The sequence below is a fragment of the Musca autumnalis genome, unplaced genomic scaffold, assembly GCF_047663935.1.
Source record: "Musca autumnalis isolate F117 unplaced genomic scaffold, ASM4766393v1 scaffold_5, whole genome shotgun sequence".
Taxonomy (NCBI): Eukaryota; Metazoa; Arthropoda; class Insecta; order Diptera; family Muscidae; genus Musca; species Musca autumnalis.
Window position 1 is genome coordinate 173639455 of NW_027412088.1, and position 19284 is coordinate 173658738.

Consider the following 19284-nt stretch of genomic DNA (forward strand, 5'->3'; position numbering starts at 1 on the left):
CCCATAGCAGACAATAAACGTGGATTTTTTAAAGATTTTTAGGACCACCCATAGCAGACAATGAACGTGGATTTTTTAAAGATTTTTAGGACCACCCATAGCAGATAATGAACGTGGATTTTTTAAAGATTTTTAGGACCACCCATAGCAGACAATGACCGTGGATTTTTTAAAGATTTTTAGGACCACCCATAGCAGACAATGAACGTGGATTTTTTAAAGACTTTTAGGACCACCCATAGCAGACAATGAACGTGGATTTTTTAAAGATTTTAGGACCACCCATAGCAGACAATAAACGTGGATTTTTTAAAGATTTTAAGACCAAACACAGCAGACAATAAACGTGGATTTTTTAAAGATTTTTGGGACCACCCATAGCAGACAATAAACGTAGTTTTTTAAAGATTTTTAGGACCACCCATAGCAGACAATGAACGTAGATTCTTTAAAGGTTTCTAGCACCAGCCATAGCAGACAATAAACGTGGATTTTTTAAAGATTTTTAGGACCACCCATAGCAGACAATGAACGTGGATTTTTTAAAGATTTTTAGGACCACCCATAGCAGATAATGAACGTGGATTTTTTAAAGATTTTTAGGACCACCCATAGCAGACAATGAACGTGGATTTTTTAAAGATTTTTAGGACCACCCATAGCAGACAATGAACTTGGATTTTTTTAAAGATTTTTAGGACCACCCATAGCAGACAATGAACGTGGATTTTTTAAGATTTTTAGGACCACCCATAGCAGACAATGAACGTGGATTTTTTAAAGATTTTTAGGACCACCCATTAGGCCAGCGCGATTTGTATGGAAGGAAAAAAGTGTTATCGGGCGCCCGGAGTTTCTGATTCTTGGGATTGTACTGAGCAAAAAAGTCAACTAGACCCCGGATCGAGCCCCCGGATTTTGACTTGAAGTTTTTTTTAAGGATTTTCGGATATTTTGGCATATAACAACCAAACCACTGAAATTTTCGGTCCAACACAAAGATAACAATTACAGCCAAGACAATAATAAAGAACTCTCTAGTACATCGCAAAAGCATTGGAACGCTCCTTCAGTCAGTTATGGCCTCGAGAAGGTGCACATTTTTCGGAAAATATCGCTAAATGACACTGTGCTACAAAATGGGACTCAAATTCAGTGGGTGGAAAATCCCTTTTGAAGATGAAAGCCCGTGGTGGGTGTACTAAGAACCCAAAAGGAATTTTCACCATAGGTCAAGTTTCTGAGATATCGCGTGATTAATGGTTTAATTTTGGCCCCTTAATTTGCGAGAAAATAGCTTTATATCTCTGTTAAGCGTTATTGTAGCTTCATTTTGAGATTACACGTCTTCGGTCAAATCGAGTGGTGAATCTTTTTGTAGAATATTTTATCCCTCTAACTCCATTCCTTTTATGCCCTTTTCGTCCTTTATTTTTTGAACAGTAGTAAAAGTACCACAAGATGAGATTTTACAGCATCCAAATATTCTACAAAAATGTTGTTCAGAAGATTTTAGGTACGGTTCTCATTGACGACCAATCGATATTTCCCCGTTTTCATGGTCCTTTTTGACATTTACCCGTATTTTGTTGAGAAAACTATGTTTTGTTTTTATGTATATTCGTTATTGGTCTGTGGTGCATCTGAAATACTTACCATAAATAGCTCTTGGATAGGATAGATCCGGGTATCTAAATTTTTGAACCGGATATTCTGATATCAAAACCGATTTTGGAACCGGTTTTAAGTAACCGATTAATCGTATATCATTGGAAAGCTAATAAAATGGTCAATCAAATGACAGCAAGTAGCTAATTACATGATTACAACTTTGTTGGTTCCGAAGCTAGAACCAAAAAAACGCTTTCTTAAACCGATTTTGATGTAAAATATCACTGGGTTGAAAATTTTTTTTTGGCGATGAAAGTCGATTAAGATATTTTATAAATCTGGAAAGACAGTTATGCCATAGGTCAAACTTCTGAGTTATTGTGAGATGAATTTGTGTTATGTTGTTTTGTTATCATGCACTTATATTTCATCAAGAATGAATTAATTTCATAATAACTCAGAAGTTTGAACCACGTCAACCCAGTGATATTTTACATCAAAATCGGTTTAAGAAAGCGGTTTTTTTGTTCTAGCTTCGGAACCAACAAAGTTGTAATCATGTAATTAGCTACTTGCTGTTATTTGATTGACCATTTTATTAGCTTTCCAATGCTATACATATACGATTAATCGGTTACTTAAAACCGGTTCCAAAATCGGTTTTGATATCAGAATATCCGGTTCAAAAATTTAGATACCCGGATCTATCCTATCCAAGAGCTATTTATGGTAAGTATTTCAGATGCACCACAGACCAATAACGAATATACATAAAAACAAAACATAGTTTTCTCAACAAAATACGGGTAAATGTCAAAAAGGACCATGAAAACGGGGAAATATCGATTGATCGTCAATGAGAACCGTACCTAAAATCTTCTGAACAACATTTTTGTAGAATATTTGGATGCTGTAAAATCTCATCTTGTGGTACTTTTACTACGGTTCAAAAAATAAAGGACGAAAAGGACATAAAAGGAATGGAGTTAGAGGGATAAAATATTCTACAAAAAGATTCACCACTCGATTTGACTGAAGACGTGTAATCTCAAAATTAAGCTACGATAACGCTTAACAGAGATATAAAGCTATTTTCTCGCAAATTAAGGGGCCAAAATTAAACCATTAATCACGCGATATCTCGGAAACTTGACCTATGGTGAAAATTTCCTTTTGTGTTCTTAGTACACCCACCAAGGGTTTTCATCTCCAAAAGGGATTTTCCACCCACTGAATTTGAGCCCCATTTTGTAGCACAGTGTCATTTATCGATATTTTCCGAAAAATGTGCACCTTCTCGAGGCCATAACTGCCTGAAGGAGCGTTCCAATGCATTTGCGATGTACTAGAGAGTTCTTTATTATTGTCTTGGCTACAATTGTTGTCTGTGTGTTGGATCGAAAATATCAGTGGTTTGGTTGTTATATGCCAAAATATCAAAAAATCCTTAAAAAAAACTTCAACTCAAAATCCGGGGGCTCGATTTTCACCGTAGACATATGGTCTAGTTGACTTTTTTGCTCAGTACAATGCCAAGAATCAGAAACTCCAGGCGCCCGTGATGGTGTTCAAATCGCCCCACTCTACCACCCATAGCAGACAATGAACGTGGATTTTTTAAAGACTTTTAGGACCACCCATAGCAGACAATGAACGTGGATTTTTTAAAGAGTTTTAGGACCACCCATAGCAGACAATGAACCTGGATTTTTAAGGATTTTTAGGACCACCCATAGCAGACAATGAACGTGGATTTTTTAAAGACTTTTAGGACCACCCATAGCAGACAATGAACGTGGATTTTTTAAAGATTTTTAGGACCACCCATAGCAGACAATGAACGTGGATTTTTTTAAAGATTTTTAGGACCACTCATAGCAGACAATAAACGTGGATTTTTTAATAATTTTTAGGACCACCCATAGCAGACAATGAACGTGGATTTTTGAAGATTTTTAGGACCACCCATAGCAGACAATAAACCTGGATTTTTTAAAGATTTTTAGGACCACTCATAGCAGAAATAAACGTGGATTTTTTAAAGATTTTTAGGACCACCCATAGCAGACAATAAACGTGTATTTTTTAAAGATTTTTAGGATACCCATAGCAGACAATAAACGTGGATTTTTTAAAGATTTTTAGGACCACCCATAGCAGACAATGAACGTGTATTTTTGAAAGATTTTTAGGACCACCCATAGCAGACAATGAACGTTGATTTTTTAAAGATTTTTAGGACCACCCATAGCAGATAATGAACGTGGATTTTTTAAAGATTTTTAGGACCACCCATAGCAGAAAATGAACGTGGATTTTTTAAAGATTTTTAGGACCACTCATAGCAGACAGTAAGCGTGGATTTTTTAAAGATTTTTAGGACCACTCATAGCAGAAATAAACGTGGATTTTTTAAAGATTTTTAGGACCACACATGTCGAACAATTAACGTGGATTTTTTAAAAATTTTTAGGACCACACATGTCGAACAATAAACGTGGATTTTTTAAAGATTTTTAGGACCACCCATAGCAGATAATAAACGTGGATTTTTTAAAGATTTTGTAGGACCACCCATAGCAGACAATAAATGTGGATTTTTTAAAGATTTTTAGGACCAGCCATAGCAAACAATAAACTTGGATATTTTAAAAATTTTAGCAGCAAACCATAGCCTTTCTGTAGTTCACAATTTCCATTATTTCAATATTTAAATTCAATTTTTCTCACATTGCAGTGAAAAAAGTTTCTGCTCATTCACTTCAATGGAGTTCCTGTGCGTTTTTTTCTCTCCCTCCTATAAGCACAAAAACAAAAGCCTATTTAACGCCACGGTAAATGTCAATGTTGAACGTTTTTATCATTTACATTCCTTTCTGAGTTTACAGTATCGTGTATAGTGCCGGCTGTCGGCAGCAATACCACCACCTATAGTACACTTTTAAACGTCATACATGCATTCATAGTCTGTGGTGGATTTTTTCCCCTGCCACACAATTCGCACCTTCAAAAAGTGATACAAATCCATGAAATCACTGAAACAAAAAAGGAAGTGCAACAAAACAGCAACAAAGCGAACTCATTACATTGGCTAGTCTTTGGAATTGATTAACTTTATAACGCGTGCGTCATTAACATTCACAGAATTTTGCAATCAACAGTTCCATGTTGCGAAGCAAGCACAACCAATGAGATAAGCTACAGCATGCCGCTGGCGTCCAGGAATTAGTAATATTCTTTTATTATCGTCTTTGGTTGCTTTTAATTTTTTTTTAAATCCATGATTATTGTGGTCTGTGGCTCCTATAAAAAATCCATGTTTATCGTGGTCTTTGGTTGCTGCTAAAACTCTTAAAAAATATACATATATTGTGGTTTTTGGTTGCGAAGAATCCTAAAAAAATCCACGTTAATGGCGGTATTTGGCTGCTGCTAAAAAATTTTTAAAATCCAGGGCAATTGTGGCCTAAAAATCTTCAAAAAATCCATGTTTATTGTCTGAAATGGGTGGTCCTAAAAATTTTCAAAAAATCACGTTTATTGTCTGAAATGGGTGGTCATCAAAATCTTTAAAAAATCCACGATTATTATCTGCTATGGGTGGTCTTAATTTTTTTTTAAATTTTTTTTATTGTGGTCCTAAAAATCTTTAAAAAATCCGAGTTTATTGTTTGACATGTGTGATCCTAAAAATCCTTAAAAAAATCCACATTTATTGTTTGAAATGTGTGGTTCTAAAAATCTTTAAAAAATCCACGTTTTTGTCTTCTATGCGTGGTCCTAAAAATCTTTAAAAAAAGCCACGTTTTTGTGTTCTATGGGTGGTCCTCAAATCCTTAAAAAATCCACGTTTATTGTTTGACATGTGTGGTCCTAAAAATCTTTAAAAATTCCACGTTTATTGTCTTAGATGGGTGGTCCTAAAAATCTTTAAAAAATCAGAGTTTATTGTTTGAAATGTGTGGTTCTAAAAATCTTTAAAAAAAATTCACGTTTTTGTCTTCTATGGGTGGTTGTAAAAATCCTTAAAATATCCACGTTTATTGTTTGACATGTGTGATCCTAAAAATCCTTAAAATATCCACGTTTATTGTTTGAAATGTGTGGTTCTAAAAATCTTTAAAAAATCCACGTTTTTGTCTTCTATGGGTGGTTCTAAAAATCTTTAAAATATCCACGTTTATTGTTTGAAATGTGTGGTCCTAAAAATCTTTAAAAAATCCACGTTTATTGTTTGACATGCGTGATCCTAAAAATCTTTAAAAAATCAACGTTTATTGTTTGAAATTTGTGGTTCTAAAAATCTTAAAAAAAAATCCACGTTTTTGTCTTCTATGGGTGGTTCTAAAAATCCTTAAAAAATCCACGTTTATTGTTTGACATGTGTGGTCCTAAAAATCTTTAAAAAATCCACGCTTATTGTCTTCTATGGGTGCTCCTAAAAATCTTTAAAAATCCACGTTTATTGTCTTCTATGGGTGGTCCTAAAAATCTTTAAAAAATCCACGTTTTTGTCTTCTATGGGTGGTCCTAAAAATCTTTAAAAATCCACGTTTATTGTTTGACATGTGTGGTCCTAAAAATCCTTAAAAAAATCCGCGTTTATTGTTTGAAATTTGTGGTTCTAAAAATCTTTAAAAAAATCCACGTTTTTGTCTTCTATGGGTGGTTCTAAAAATCCTTAAAAATCCACGTTTATTGTTTGACATGTGTGGTCCTAAAATCTTTAAAAAATCCACGTTTATTGTTTGACATGTGTGGTCCTAAAATCTTTAAAAATCCACGTTTATTGTCTTCTATGGGTGGTCCTAAAAATCTTTAAAAATCCACGTTTATTGTCTTCTATGGGTGGTCCTAAAAATCTTTAAAAAATCCACGTTTATTGTTTGAAATGTGTGTTTCTAAAAATCTTAAAAAAAAAATCCACGTTTTTGTCTTCTATGGGTGGTTCTAAAAATCCTTAAAAATCCACGTTTATTGTTTGACATGTGTGGTCCTAAAATCTTTAAAAAATCCACGTTTATTGTTTGACATGTGTGGTCCTAAAATCTTTAAAAATCCACGCTTATTGTCTTCTATGGGTGGTCCTAAAAATCTTTAAAAAATCCACGTTTATTGTCTTCTATGGGTGGTCCTAAAAATCTTTAAAAAATCCGAGTTTATTGTTTGACATGTGTGGTCCTAAAAATCCTTAAAAAATCCACGTTCATTGTTTGAAATGTGTGGTTCTAAAAATCTTTAAAAAAATCCACGCTTATTGTCTTCTATGGGTGGTCCTTAAAATCTTTAAAATATCCACGTTTATTGTTTGACATGTGTGGTCCTAAAAATCTTTAAAAAAAATCCACGTTTATTGTCTTCTATGCGTGGTCCTAAAAATCTTTAAAAAAAATCCACGTTTATTGTCTTCTATGCGTGGTCCTAAAAATCTTTAAAAAATCCACGTTTATTGTTTGAGATGTGTGGTCCTAAAAATCTTTAAATAAATCCACGTTTATTGTCTTCTATGGGTGGTCCTAAAAATCCTTAAAATATCCACGTTTATTGTTTGACATGTGTGGTCCTAAAAATCTTTAAAAAAACCACGTTTTTGTCTTCTATGGCTGGTTCTAAAAATCCTTAAAATATCCACGTTTATTGTTTGACATGTGTGGTCCTAAAAATCTTTAAAAAAAATCCACGCTTATTGTCTTCTATGGGTGCTCCTAAAAATCTTTAAAATATCCACGTTTATTGTTTGACATGTGTGGTCTTAAAAATCTTTAAATAAATCCACGTTTATTGTCTTCTATGGGTGGTCCTAAAAATCTTTAAAAAATCCACGTTTATTGTTTGACATGCGTGGTCCTAAAAATCTTTAAAAAATCCACGCTTATTGTCTTTTATGGGTGGTCCTAAAAATCTTTAAAAGGTCCGAGTTTATTGTTTGACATGTGTGGTCCTAAAAATCCTTAAAAAATCCACGTTTATTGTTTGAAATGTGTGGTTCTAAAAATCTTTAAAAAAATCCACGCTTGTGTCTTCTATGGGTGTTTCTAAAAATCCTTAAAATATCCACGTTTATTGTTTGACATGTGTGGTCCTAAAAATCTTTAAAAAAATCCACGCTTATTGTCTTATATGGGTGGTCCTAAAAATCTTTAAAATATCCACGTTTATTGTTTGACATGTGTGGTCCTAAAAATCTTTAAAAAAATCCACGTTTTTTGTCTTCTATGGGTGGTCCTAAAAATCTTTAACAAATCCACGTCTACTGTCTGCTTTGGTTGGCCCAAAAAATCTTTAAAAAATCCACGTTTATTGTCTGCTATGAGTAGTCCTAAAATCTTTACAAAAATCCACGTTTATTGTCTGCTATGGGCGGGCCTAAAAGTCTCTAAAAATGCACTTTTATTATCTGATATGAGTGGTCCTAAAAATCCCTTAAAAATTCACTTTTATTGTCAGATATGGGTGGTCTTAAAAATCTTTAAAATTATCTTCGTTTATTGTCTGCTATAAGTGGTCTTAAAAATCGCTAAGAATACACTTTTATTGTCTTCTATGGGTGGCCCTAAAAATCATTAAAAAAATCCACGTTTATTGTCTGATATGGGAGGTCCTAAAAACCTTTAAAAAATCCACGTTTATTGTCTGTCACGGGTGGCCCTAAAAACCTTTAAAAAATACGTTTATTGTCTGCTATGGGTGGTCCAAAAAACCTTAAAAAATTTTAAGTTTATTGTCTGCTATAAGTGGTCTAAAAGTCTTTAAAAAATCCACGTTTATTGTCTGACCTAAAAATCTTTAAAAAATCCACGTTTATTGTCTGGTACGGGTTGACCGAAAAATCTTTAAAAAAATCCGCGTTTATTGCCTGCTATGGGTGGTACTAAAAATCTTTAAAAATCCACGTTTATTGTGTGCAATAAGTGGTCCTAAAAATCTATAAAAAATTAATGTTATTGTCTGCTATGTGTGGCCCTACAAATTTAAAAAAAAAAATTCACGATTATTGTCTGCTATGGGTGGTCCTAAAAAAATATTTAAAAGGTTCACGTTTATTGTCTGCTGCCACCTACTGCACCTTAATTGGAGGCCTTGGGTACTGCCAAAAAAATTCTTTCAAAATCTACGGTTGTTTGGGTCTTTGATTGCTGCCAAAAGTATTTAAAAAATCCACGGTCATTGTGGTCTTTGGTTGCTGTTAAAAAATCTCTAAATATCCACGTTTATTGTGGTTTTTGCTGTTAAAAATCATTAAAAACAAGTAAAAAAGTATCAGTCGGCTTTGCCGACAGAGATATACCCTCAGCCTGGGCAAATTGAAACACTTTTTTTCACAAAAAACTTATGTATTTAGGGGGTTTCAAAATGTTGGTCCTATGAACCGACAAAAATGTTGATTAGGATTAAAGTTCAAAAATTTTGCGGAAAAGGTGCTTAAACGAATGGACCGACATAGACCATGGGGGTCCATAAGGGGGTTTTTACACCCTTCGGGCTGTTTTCTCAAGAGGTATGGACTTGCCCCTGAAACAACATTTACCATCGTAATTGAGGCAGCGAATAAAAGTTGCTTCAACAAAAAATCAAAGTGATTCAATAGCAGGTCTTAAAGTGAACTATCCAAAATTTTGTGTTGGAGGTACCGGGTGGAGTGGACAAATATAGTCCATATTCGAACCTGATCTGTATCTGGTAGATATTATGAGAATGTGTAAAGTATGGACCAAATTAGTCACTCCCATCAAGAGTTATCGTGTGCACAATTTTTCCGAACATTTTTGAACATTTGTGGAGTAGGTACCTGAAGTAGTGGACCGATATGGCTTATCTGCGGACTTAAACTAAGTTTGGAAACAATATTACGAAGGCCAAATTTTGGCCGGTATCGGCATATCCGTTCGAGAATTATCTTGCGCTTCCAGCCATAAACATGGTGTCATAGGGGTTGTTTTTCAACTTTCAGGCTATTTTCTCAGGAAGTATGGACTTGCCCCTGAGGAAACTTGTACCTTCGTATAGGGGACAGTGAATACAAGATGTTACAACAAAAACCAAGGCGATTCGAGAGCAGGACCTAAACTGAACTTTTCCGAAATTTTGTGTGGGAGGCACTCGAAGAAGTTTACCGATTTAGTCCATATTGGAACCTCATCTATGTCTAGTAGAAATTTCATAACGTGCAAAGTATGGACCAAATCGGTTACTTCCTTCAAGATTTATCGTACGCACAAATTTTCCCAACATTTTCGAACTTTTGTGGGGGAGGTACCGGAAGGAGTGGACCGATGTAATCCATCTTTGAACTTGAACTAAGTTTGGACAAAATATTACGAAAGCCAAATTTTGGACCGAATCGGCAGATCCGTTCGAAAGTTATCTTGCGCTCCAACCACTACACACGGTTTCATAGGGTTTTTGTAACTTTCAGGCTATTATCTCAGGAAGTATGGACTTGCCCCTAATGAAACTTACAGCGTCGTATAGAGGACAGTGAATACAACTTGTGTAAACAAAAATCAAAGCGATTCGAGACCAGGTCCTAAACTGAACTTTTCCCAAATTTTGTGTGGGAGGTACCCGATGTGCAAAGTATGGACCAAATCGGTTATTCCCTTCAAGAGTTATCGTGCGCACAAGTTTTGCGACAATTTTTGAACATTTGTGGGGGAAGTACCGGAAGGAGTGGACCGATATAACCCATCTTCGAACTTAAATCAAATGTGGACAAAATATTTCGATACCCAAAATTTGAACCGAATCGATTGATCCGTTCGAGAGTTATCGTGCGCACCAGCCAGCCAGCCAGACAGGCAGACAGACGGAAGGACATTGCTAGATATACTCAAAATTGTCTGAAACGGATATCGTAAAAACATACTTGGGGTCTAAAACCATTATTTCGATAAGGCACATTTTTGGTCGTATCAAAGTGTAAATACCTTCTTTAGCCTAAAGGCTGAGGGTATAAAAATCCTAGGTTATTGTGGTTTTTGTTTGCTATTACAAAATCTTTAAAAAATCCTCCCTACTGTGGTCTTTGGTTGCTCCTAGAAATCTTTAAAAAATCTACGTTTATTATGGTCTTTGGCTGCTGCTACAAATATTTCAAAAATACAAGTTTTTTGTGGTCTTTGGTCGCTCCTAAAATTTTTAAAAAATCCGCATTTATTCGGTTTTGCGTTGCTCCTAAAAATCTTAAAAAATATACGTTTATTCTGGTCTTTGGCTGCTCCTAGAAATCATTAAAAAATCCACGTTTATTCTTATGGTCTTTGGTTGCTGCTAAAAAGCTTTAAAAAATTCACGTTTATTGTGTGGATTTAGGTTTTTTTAAATCCACGTTTATTGTGATCTTTTGTTGCTCTCAAAAATCTTAAAAAAAAAATCCACGTTTATTGTGGCCTTTGGGTCCCCTATACAAAACCCGTCCTAATTCCATGACCGTTGACTGTATTTGTTAATATGAGTGTAGTTGTTTTTCAACTTACCATTGCATACCTTTAGGATGGTTATGAGTTTTCATTGCTGAGATTCGTTTCCAAGTAACCATTATCAACGATAGTGCATCCCATCATCCATGCAACGTTACACCGTGGAACATTGGCCACTGCCAATGGTTGTTATATGTTTTGTGCAATATCTTTCATCATGATCTGAAGAAACAAGAACATTATAAAATCTGGACACATGTGGACGTTTATGGTTGGTGTTTGAATTCGAAAAATTGGTGGTTTGCTATCGGTTGTGATTTATGATGAGTTTTATGCGAAAAAAATTAAAAAATTCAATTTTGTGAGTTGTCTACATTGAAGTCTTCAACCTGTTCCGTTTGAATTACAGCAATCACCCTCCTGTTTAAAAAAATTGAAACACATCTAAATTTTGTTCTCGTTTTACTTTATAAAGCGTTTAATGTTTTTCGAAACATTTCGAAAAAAAGCGAAATCCGAAATTGCAATTATTTTATCAGTGGCCAGAATACCATTGCGGCAACAAGATTCAGTTTGCCACAAAGTTATCATCATTGAAATAAAGTCATTTGTTGTTGTTTTGTGAGCGCCGGCCCCACCCACTCCCACTCAAATATTCGCGGTTATGGTTCACTTATACAACTTTTGGCAAATTTAATGCAATAATTGCGGCCAGTATTGACAAACCACAGAGGCCACACAATGGCAAAGTCTGCTATGGTTTTTGTTGGTGTCGTTTTTGGGTGGTGTGAAATGTGCGATATATGTAAAATAATGTTTGGTCAGTGATAGTAGGAGTACAGCATGGGCTGCTGTTAGCTATAGCAAATAAAATAATTGAGACTACAATAATATATACATAAATGTATACAAATATACATACATGAGTATGCGTGTGTTATAAAATAATTTCAAATCTGGGTTTGTCATTTAATTGGAATTTCCATAAGTATGTATTTCTGAGCATTTTGTTTCCATTATTATCAGCACAAAAAATGAAAAGAGTTTCTAGATAAATATGGGAGAAATTGAAATAATTATTGTTGTTTTAATCAGTGGGTGGTTTTCAATATTAAGACGCTTTAAATATTTTTAGGACCATGGCACAGGTCATTTCTTAACAAAAAGCTTGACATAAAACAAATAAGAATAACCTTGAAATTGGTTTTGAATTTCAAATTGGCATTGAAATATTGAATTGAAAAAGTGGTAATATTTAATTTCAAGAGGTTAACATTGGCAGTAGGCTAACATAAGAGACATTAAACGTGGATTTTTTAATGATTTTTAGGACCACCCATAGCAGACAATAAACGTGGATTTTTTTAAGATTTTTAGGACCATCCATAGCAGACAACAAACGTGGATTTTTTAAAGATTTTTAGGACCACCCATAGCAGACAATAAACGTGGATTTTTTTAAAGATTTTTAGGACCATCCATAGCAGACAATAAACGTGGATTTTTTAAAGATTTTTAGGACCATCCATAGCAGACAATAAACGTGGATTTTTTAAAGATTTTTAGGAGAAACCAAAGACCACAATAAACGTGGATTTTTTTAAAGATTTTTAGGACCACCCATAGCAGACAATAAACGTGGATTTTTTAAAGATTTTTAGGAGAAACCAAAGACCACAATAAACGTGGATTTTTTAAAGATTTTTAGGAGAAACCAAAGACCACAAAAAACGTGGATTTTTTTAAGATTTTTAGGAGAAACCAAAGACCACAATAAACGTGGATTTTTTAAAGATTTTTAGGAGAAACCAAAGACCACAATAAACGTGGATTTTTTAAAGATTTTTAGGAGAAACCAAAGACCACAATAAACGTGGATTTTTTAAAGATTTTTAGGAGAAACCAAAGACCACAATAAACGTGGATTTTTTTAAAGATTTTTAGGAGAAACCAAAGACCACAATAAACGTGGATTTTTTAAAGATTTTTAGGAGAAACAAAAGACCACAATAAACGTGGATTTTTTAAAGATTTTTAGGAGAAAGCAAAGACCACAATAAACGTGGATTTTTTAAAGATTTTTAGGAGAAACCAAAGACCACAATAAACGTGGATTTTTTAAAGATTTTTAGGAGAAACAAAAGACCACAATAAACGTGGATTTTTTAAAGATTTTTAGGAGAAACCAAAGACCACAATAAACGTGGATTTTTTAAAGATTTTTAGGAGAAACAAAAGACCACAATAAACGTGGATTTTTTAAAGATTTTTAGGAGAAACCAAAGATCACAATAAACGTGGATTTTTTAAAGATTTTAGGAGAAACCAAAGACCACAATAAACGTGGATTTTTTAAAGATTTTTAGGAGAAACAAAAGACCACAATAAACGTGGATTTTCTAAAGATTTTTAGAAGAAACCAAAGACCACAATAAACGTGGATTTTTTAAAGATTTTTAGGAGAAACCAAAGATCACGATAAACGTGGATTTTTTTAAAGATTTTAGAAGAAACCAAAGACCACAATAAACGTGGATTTTTTAAAGATTTTTAGGAGAAACCAAAGACCACAATAAACGTGGATTTTTTAAAGATTTTTAGGAGAAACCAAAGACCACAATAAACGTGGATTTTTTAAAGATTTTTAGGAGAAACCAAAGACCACAATAAACGTGGATTTTTTAAAGATTTTTAGGAGAAACCAAAGACCACAATAAACGTGGATTTTTTTAAAGATTTTTAGGAGAAACCAAAGACCACAATAAACGTGGATTTTTTAAAGATTTTTAGGAGAAACCAAAGACCACAATAAACGTGGATTTTTTAAAGATTTTTAGGAGAAACCAAAGACCACAATAAACGTGGATTTTTTAAAGATTTTTAGGAGAAACCAAAGACCACAATAAACGTGGATTTTTTAAAGATTTTTAGGAGAAACCAAAGACCACAATAAACGTGGATTTTTTAAAGATTTTTAGGAGAAACCAAAGACCACAATAAACGTGGATTTTTTAAAGATTTTTAGGAGAAACAAAAGACCACAATAAACGTGGATTTTCTAAAGATTTTTAGGAGAAACCAAAGATCACAATAAACGTGGATTTTTTAAAGATTTTAGGAGAAACCAAAGACCACAATAAACGTGGATTTTTTAAAGATTTTTAGGAGAAACAAAAGACCACAATAAACGTGGATTTTCTAAAGATTTTTAGGAGAAACCAAAGATCACAATAAACGTGGATTTTTTAAAGATTTTTAGGAGAAACCAAAGACCACAATAAACGTGGATTTTTTAAAGATTTTTAGGAGAAACCAAAGATCACAATAAACGTGGATTTTTTAAAGATTTTTAGGAGAAACAAAAGACCACAATAAACGTGGATTTTCTAAAGATTTTTAGGAGAAACCAAAGATCACAATAAACGTGGATTTTTTAAAGATTTTAGGAGAAACCAAAGACCACAATAAACGTGGATTTTTTAAAGATTTTTAGGAGAAACAAAAGACCACAATAAACGTGGATTTTCTAAAGATTTTTAGGAGAAACCAAAGATCACAATAAACGTGGATTTTTTTAAAGATTTTAGAAGAAACCAACGACCACAATAAACGTGGATTTTTTAAAGATTTTTAGGAGAAACCAAAGATCACGATAAACGTGGATTTTTTTAAAGATTTTAGAAGAAACCAAAGACCACAATAAACGTGGATTTTTTAAAGATTTTTAGGAGAAACCAAAGACCACAATAAACGTGGATTTTTTAAAGATTTTTAGGAGAAACCAAAGACCACAATAAACGTGGATTTTTTAAAGATTTTTAGGAGAAACCAAAGACCACAATAAACGTGGATTTTTTAAAGATTTTTAGGAGAAACCAAAGACCACAATAAACGTGGATTTTTTAAAGATTTTTAGGAGAAACCAAAGACCACAATAAACGTGGATTTTTAAAGATTTTTAGGAGAAACCAAAGACCACAATAAACGTGGATTTTTTAAAGATTTTTAGGAGAAACCAAAGACCACAATGAACGTGGATTTTTTAAAGATTTTTAGGAGAAACCAAAGACCACAATAAACGTGGATTTTTTAAAGATTTTTAGGAGAAACCAAAGATCACAATAAACTTGGATTTTTTTTAAAGATTTTAGAAGAAACCAAAGACCACAATAAACGTGGATTTTTTAAAGATTTTTAGGAGAAACCAAAGACCACAATGAACGTGGATTTTTTTAAGATTATTAGGACCACCCGTAAGCAGATAATAAACGAAATTTTTTAAAGATTTTTAGGACCACCCGTAAGCAGATAATAAACGAAATTTTTTAAAGATTTTTAGGACCACCCATACCAGACAATAAACGTGGATTTTTTTTTAAGATTTTTAAGGCTACTCATAGCAGGCAATAAACGTGGATTTTTTAAAGATTTTTAGGAGAAACCAAAGACCACAATAAACGTGGATTTTTTAACGATTTTTAAGAGAAACCAAAGACCACAATCAATGTGGATTTTTATACCCTCAGCCTTTAGGCTAAAGAGGGTATTTACACTTTAATACGACCAAAAATGTGCCTCATCGAAATAATGGTTTTAGACCGCAAGTATGTTTGTACGATATCCGTTTCAGACAATTTTGAGTAGATCTAGCAATGTCTGTCCGTCTGTCTGTCTGTCGGTCTGTCGGTCTCTCTGGCTGGGGCGCACTATAACTCTCAAACGGATCAATCGATTCAGTTCAAATTTTGGGTATCGAAATATTTTGTCCAGATTTGATTTAAGTTCGAAGATGGGTCATATAGGTTCACTAATTCAGATACCTCCCCCACAAATGTTCAAAAGTTGTCGCAAAACTTGTGCGTACGATAACTCTCGAAGGGAGTAACCGAATTGAACCAAACTTTGCATATGGTAATATTACCTCTAGGCATACATCAGATTCGCATATGGATTATATCGGTCCACTCCTTTAGGTACCTCCCACACAAAATTTGAAATAAGTGCAGTTTAGTGACAACTCACGAACCGTTTTGAAATTTTTGGTAGCAAGATGCTCGTGCGGCCTCCGTAACGTCATTGTAATTTTTTTCGAGGGCAAGTCCATAGTTCCCGAGATAATGGCGCATAACCTCAAAAAACGCTGCACTATGTCGTGAGTTCAAATAAACGGTGGCCAAATATAAAAGGAGTTGGTGTTGTCAGACGAATTTCGGTATAAATACTTATAGTTCACAGACAATGTCGAGAGCAAAAATTTGGGAAGGTCGGTCCACGTTTTGGGATAGTCCCCATGCAACGGTACTTCTTAATGTTTCGGTATTTTGAATATTTTAGCTAAACTTATCAACCAAATTGGTTGAATTTTGAGATGCGGGTTTTCACTTTACAAAAAACTTTTCCGATAAAAATTATGAACATAGGTCCACGTTTTGATATAGACCCCATATAACGGTACCTCCCGATTTTCGGAATTTTGAGGATTTTACATATGTTTCACGCCCAAATACGCCGAAATTTTGCATTGAGGGTTCCCAATAAATCAAAAAACTTTTCTGATACAAATTATATATATATAAGTCCACGTTTTGATATAGCTCCAATAGAACAGTATCGCCGGATTTTCTGTATTTTCAAGGTTTTAGCTACATTAAACAACCAATGTAGGTGATATTTGGTATTTAGTAATCGCCAGATTAATTTCGAAGATAAGGTAGATTAAATTCGAAGGTAAGCCATATCGGTCCACTCCTTCAGGTATCTCCCCCACAAAAGTTCAAAATTTTTCGGAAAAATTGTGCGCACGATAACTCTTGAATGGAGTGACCGATGTAGCCCTTACTTTGCACATCTTAATATATCTACCAGATATAGATCAGGTTCGAATATGGACAATATTTGTCTACTCCTTCTAGTACCTCTCACACAAAATTTCGGATAAGTTCACTTTAAGACCTGCACTCGAATCACTTTGATTTTTGTTGAAGCGATTTGCATTCGCTACCTCCATTACGACGGTAACAGTTTTTTCAGGGGCAAGTTCATATTTCTTGGAAAAACAGCCAGAGAGATGTAAAAAACCCTATGTCACCATATGTGGCGGTCGGAGGCTACGATAACTCCCGAACAGTTCAACCGACTTGGTCCAACTTCTAAAATGACCCATATCGGTCCTCCCTTAGGGTAACTCCCCCACAAAAGTTCAAAATTTGTGTCTTAGTTCAGTTAATTTCTAATCCACATTTTTGTCGGCAAGTTCAAATGTCCAAAAAGGGCCACAAAATTCACTTCACATTGGCTAAGGGTATATATCTGTCGGCAAAGCCGACTGACACTTTTTTACTTGTTTTTAAAGATTTTTAGCACCACCTATAGCTGAAAATAAATGTGGATTTTTAAAGATTTTTAGGACCAGCCATAGCAGACAATAAACGATTTTTTTTTAAAGATTTTTAGGTCCACCCATAGCAGACAATAAACGTGGATTTTTTTAAAGATTTTTAGGTCCACCCATAGCAGACAATAAACGTGGATTTTTTTAAAGATTTTTAGGACCATCCATAGCAGACAATAAACGTGGATTTTTTTAAAGATTTTTAGGACCAACCATAGCAGACAATAAACGTGGATTTTTTTAAAGATTTTTAGGACCACCCATAGCAGACAATAAACGTGGATTTTTTTAAAGATTTTTAGGACCACCCATAGCAGACAATAAACGTGGATTTTTTTAAAGATTTTTAGGACCACCCATAGCAGACAATAAACGTGGAGTTTTTTAAAGATTTTTAGGACCACCCATAGCAGACAATAAACGTGGAGTTTTTAAAGATTTTTAGGACCACCCATAGCAGACAATAAACAAGGATTTTTTTGACGGGTATAGTTAGACAACAGAGCAAACGAATCGACAGGAGCGAACGAATAGACAGGGGCGAACGAATCGACATGTGCGAAGGAATCGACAGGAGGGGACGAATCGACAGGAGCGAACGTATCGCAAGGTCGATGCCTGATGTAGTCTTCGGTTGAAACGAATAGGACTGCGGACAATGCCACACGTCTTCTCTTTCACATCGGTTAACGCCATCACTCTACAAATTCGGCCACCAAAACCAGATGTAATATCCGTCTGGTTGTCAGAAATGAATGAGAATTACTCCAGAACATAACTAATCGAGTGTGCATTAAAGTTAAAATTATGTATGCATTTGGTAATAAAAAGACAGTTTTGTGTTGATGAGGGGTAATATTTAAGAAGCGGCTAAGCATCCCCCATTACTTCGCAAAAAAAACATATTATGATGTTTTTGTTATACCCTCCACCATAGTATGGAGGGTATATTAAGTGTGTCATTCCGTTTGTAACACATCGAACAAATCATTTGCGACCCTATAAAGTATATATATTCTTGATCAGGATAAAATTCTAAGACGATCTAACCATGTCCGTCTGTCTGTCCGTCTGTTGTAATCACTCTAGCGTCCGCAATAATTGAGATAGAGTGCTGAAATTTTGCACCCGAGGGTCTTTTTTCCATAGGCAGGTCAAGTTCGAAGATGGGCTATATCGGTCCACTCTTTGGTACAGCCCCCATATAACGGTACCTCCGGATTTGAGGTATTTTGACGTTCTTCGCCACATTTGCAAACCGAATTAGCTATAATTTGGCACTTAGGGTTCCTAGTTATCAACAAACTTATATCTAAAAGGATATGGGCATAGGTCCATGTTTTGGTATAGTCCCCATATAACGGTACCTCCCGATTTTCGGTATTTTGAGAAATTTAGCCACAATTTGTAACCGAACTATCTGCAATTTGACATTTGAGGTTCTCAGTGGTCACAAAACATCTCCACGAAACATCGTCACCATAGATCCATGTTTTGGTATAGCCCCCATATATCGGTACCTCCCGATTTTCGGTATGTTGAGAATTTTAGCTACAAATTGTAACCGAACTAGCTGTAATTTGCCATTTGAGGTTCTCAGTGGTCATGAAATATCTCCACCAAGCATCGTCAACATAGGTCCATGTTTTGGTATAGCCCTCATATAACGGTACCTCCCGATTTTCGGTATTTTGAGAATTTTAGCCACAATTTGTAACCGAACTATCTGCAATTTGAAATTTGAGGTTCTCAGCGGTCATGAAACATCTCCACCAAACATCGTCAACATAGATCCATGTTTTGGTATAGCCCCCATATAACGGTACCTCCCAAATTTCGGTATTTTGAGAATTTTAGCTACAG